Source organism: Helianthus annuus, chromosome 3, assembly GCF_002127325.2.
Source record: "Helianthus annuus cultivar XRQ/B chromosome 3, HanXRQr2.0-SUNRISE, whole genome shotgun sequence".
Classification (NCBI taxonomy): Eukaryota; Viridiplantae; Streptophyta; class Magnoliopsida; order Asterales; family Asteraceae; genus Helianthus; species Helianthus annuus.
The window spans coordinates 158097238-158101898 of NC_035435.2; the positions used below are offsets into that span (position 1 = coordinate 158097238).

Genomic DNA, 4661 nt, shown 5'->3' on the forward strand with positions numbered 1-4661 from the left:
TCGGGTCTTGGTTAATTCAGTTTCAGTTCGGGTCGTGTATCAAGTTCGAGTACAGCAGGCTCGGGTTAGATTCAAGATGTGCTCTGTTCGGCTCGAGTCCGGGTCTCGGGTCACACACAACCACTTGTTCTTAACTCACCGGTCAGCGATGTATTACCTTACCTCATAATCATATACGCGTGTTTATTATGGATTTCGATTGAATAATTACGTTCTGTATATAAATGAGATTTGAAAGTGTGATCTTTGAGTAATAAGTGCAACTGTTGAACATTAATGTTTATTGTGAGACCTGGTAGTGTGGTTGTTACTGTTTGATTGTCTAAAATACATGGAAGTTGGTATGTAAAAATTGATTTTAGCATAATGAAGCAATGAGAGTGTTTATGTTGCACTGTAATATGTAAAACTCGTTATGATAGGTTAATAGATAGAAGATGATATATGTTTAATGTATAGCTTGAACAAGCAAGAAGGGTGTTATGTGATTTGATAAATAGTGGTGTTATGTACGTTCATGATAACAGTGGGCTATGTGAATTGATTGTAAATAATTGATTGCTGTTAATTGGGAATTATTTGTGTGGAATGTTGTAGCCATCACATTCTGTTCGAACCCACATGTTTGATGTGCATTAAAAGTCAAGCGGCCCGATTAAAAACAAGTTTAGTGATCTAGGAGGCCAAATAAGCATCTTACAAATTCAGACTTTGATTTCAATGAATGAATATTACCGGTCCAATAAAAACTTGAATGTTCTAACAGTTGTCGGCCCTTATTGTGAGTTTAGATAATTACATAAAGATATTCGGTTAAATTAACGATGCATATTTACTTGTTACAATTAGCGAGTGTACTTGAATGTAAACCAAACCACTTGTGATGTAGTGTGATATGAATATGTGTTGTTTTTTTTAGAACCAACTGCTCGCTATAATCTACGTAATAATATGCGTGTTGTTTATTTGTAATCTGTGTAATAAATGCAAAGGACACATGTTTTATGTTTACATGAAACTGACTGATATTGGTAACCATTATTGAGAACATGAACATAAATTGTAACGTGCATGAGATTTAACTGCTGGTTATGTGTCCGTTGTTTGTGTAATGTGAATGTGGAATACATGAATTATGTGCATATAATCTGATTACCATTGGTAACTATGCTAGGACTTGGTTGACCAACTGTAAACGTAAACAAGTAACTAATCATACCGAGCAAACCGAGGTGAGTTCACTGCACTTTTCTAAGCATGCGTCCCGGTGGTTTGGGACATCTGGTAAACGTTTCTGAAGGGAAAACTGGGTAAACTGTTTATTTGGGATGTTGGTTATTGAACACAGTGTAAATCATGTAAGACCCCATACATCTACCGTGTTGCTGAAGAAGCAACGAGGTACTTAGTTGATAGCGCTATTAGGTTTGGCACCCTCACACCGGGCCGAAAGGACGGGCGTGAACGAATTACCTGGACTTCATGACCAATGCCTAGTTAGAGGCATTGGGGTTGGGCATTCTCATCGTGTACATATAAGACCCCTTACATCTATTCAATGTTGTTTGATACCTTGACCTCATGACCAATGCCTAAATGGAGGCATTGGGGTTGGGCATTCACATCTAGTCGCCGCATACGGTAATCGAGTTAATAACAACATCAAATCAAATCATCGAATCTGTGAATCGTTTTAATCTGGTAACTGGTATCTCAGCGCGTTAACAAAACTTTGAACTCACCAGCGTCGTCTGACACACTTGTCTGCATGCTTGCAGGTTTGTAGGTTTATATCGTTGGGATTTGCTGTCTGGGATGCTGGAGTGGTCATGGGTCGAGATACATGGGATCTCAATACAAGCTTAATGGTTTATGTACACATGGTTTACGAAATACTTAACAAATGAGTTTTGCTTCCGCTGTATACAACGAATGATATGTAATGTTTGTAACACTTTATGTTTATGAATGAAAGTTTTATTTAATTATAATTACGAGTTCAACGTGAAGGTGTTCGGTTATAGTCTGGTTTTACAAAAACGTTTTAAAACCTAGTTCTCTATAACCAGTGGCTCTGATACCAACTGTAACACCCCCAAAATTCCACCTGCGGAGACCCCGCGAGGCGTGTTACGCATCAGAGTTCGAGCCACCAATCACATTGAACCAATAGTAAATATTTAATGAAACATGCCATTAATCACCAATAGAAATTGTTAAACATGATATCAATTCTCAAGATGTTGTGTAGCGGAAGCATGTAATAAATCGTTTAGTAATAGTTTCATGATAATAATCAAAGTCAATGTATCGTTTATAAGTCAATCCAAAAGTCTCGATCCATGACCACTCCAGCACTCCCAGATAGCAAGTCCATGTTCCAAAGTTAACGACCTACAAGCATGCAAACAAGTGTGTCAGACTACGCTGGTGAGTTCAAGGTTTTGTTAACGTGTTGAGTTACCAGATGTGTGTTTAAATAAGTTCAACATTATGTTTTGATGTTGTTATTAACTCGATTACCGTATGTGGCGACTAGATGTGAATGCCCAACCCCAATGCCTCCATTTAGGCATTGGTCATGATGTCAAGGTATCAAACAACCTTGAATAGATGTAAGGGGTCTTATATATACACGATGTGAATGCCCAACCCCAATGCCTCTAATTAGGCATTGGTCATGAGGTCCAGGTAATTAGTTCACGCCCGTCCTTTCGGCCCGGTGTGAGGGTGCCAAACCTAATAGCGCTATCAACTAAATACCTCGTTGCTTCTTCAGCAACACGGTAGATGTACGGGGTCTTACATGATTTATACTGTGTTCAATAACCAACATCCCAAATTAACAGTTTACCCAGTATTCCATTCAGAAACGTTTACCAGATGTCCCAAACCACCGGGACGCATGCTTAGAAAAGTGCAGTGAACTCACCTTGGTTTTGCTCGGTAAGATTAAGATACGTGTTCCAAGTTAAATCGATCAGTCCCTATTGTGGTTACACTAACAGTTAGAATCTCATTCCATCACATTACGTATTAAACCGTGCATGTAATAATTTACATCAATCATCACACAGTCACATCAATATTAGAGTCACACGTATTTCACATAATCCGTCGCGTTTCACACTAACACTTAACAATTCGTTGCATAGCCCTACAAACTGTGCGGCCCGGGGGTTATGTTATAAAAATATGTATTTGATCCAATGTAAGTGCGGCCCACAGTTAACACGGAAGCTAGTTAACATATTGACCCCAAACCTTCTATCCGGCCCAAACAGATATGCATTCAAGACGACTCAAGGTCTGGCGGAAAGTCCAACAGGCTTTGCGGTCCAATTAAAAACAAACTGATCAAACGAAAACCCAACCCAATTCGCATCAGACAAAAGGTGCGGCCCACTCCATGGCTCGCTGATTCAGTGGCCAGAACTGGCCCATATAAATGCATATATTCTAACCCAATACCCGGCCCAGATTTAATATTCATGGAGGGGGTGCGGCCCAGATTCATTATATTGGATTAATTGTGTTTTCACAAGTTATGTGTGATCCAGACCCAATTCTCAATTCCCAATTCATAGATTAGCAACATAGTCTAAACAACTTTCTGTATGTATTTCCGCGTCTAATTAATCATTGCCGAGTCATAAGCATACATATAACTTGAAGCCGTATTATCCTTAACACACAACTTAACATAACCATCATCATGAAATTGACATAACAGTTAACATAACAATTTATCACCATCATAGGTCGAATTGGATCAACTATATTATGCACCCCTAGTCATCAACTAACAATAACAGTAGCACATTATGACCAATCGCTTAATAACATAAACATCTTCCCATGCCATACCAAATTTCATTCCAATAATATTATGATCCGCCACATTATGAAGCCATATATATCAACAGTAATTATCATCTATGCTCTCATATAAAATAATTAATCAATACTCATGCATCATTATACAATTTTTATATATTCAAGATTTAATTATGTAACATGCCAATCTAATTCACATCACCAAAACATACAGACAATTATCATCCCAAGTCATTCATGAACAAACACCTAAAGAACAATCAAATAGTAATTAATATGGCATAGATTTACTAACCAAGGATATCACGAGAAAGGAGGGGGTCTCGCCACTGCCGTCGCACAATGGGTGAAAGTGTAGGGTTCTTATTCTAGAGGTTGAGGGATAGGTATAATGTTATGTATAATATTGATATCACAATGTAATGCCCACTAACTAACAAGTGGGCCGGTTATGAATGTAACAGGTGGGCTACAAGGATTGGGCCGGTTATGAATATCACAATATACTTAAGATTGATCCGAAATTTTGAGTATGCATATGAAGCCCACTACATGCGCGTCCCAAGATGTCAATACGTTAATACGTTATTTAACTGAGTCATTCAACGCTTCGATTAACGGAGTTATCACTGAATAAAATGTTTTAACGCATTAAGAAGAGATAACGAGGAGTAAAGGTCAAAAGATAGAGCGTTACCGACCTTGAAAGTTCGGGTTGTCACATCATCCCCAACTTGAAAGAAATTTCGTCTCGAAATTTGATAAGCAAGCACAGAGGAGTGAAGTGAGAAATCAAGGTTGTTGTGGATTTTCCCCTGGTGCCA

General features: G+C 38.4%; 1 long non-coding RNA gene across 1 annotated transcript; it reads right to left on the reverse strand.

Moving 5' to 3' along the window:
- Positions 1-2173: 2173 nt before the first annotated feature.
- On the reverse strand, positions 2174-4217 carry LOC110928140. Its single transcript, XR_002586165.1, has 3 exons — positions 4133-4217; positions 2933-2987; positions 2174-2394 (listed from the first exon to the last, which is right to left on the reverse strand). It is a non-coding gene; the product is annotated as an uncharacterized LOC110928140 (long non-coding RNA).
- Positions 4218-4661: the final 444 nt, after the last annotated feature.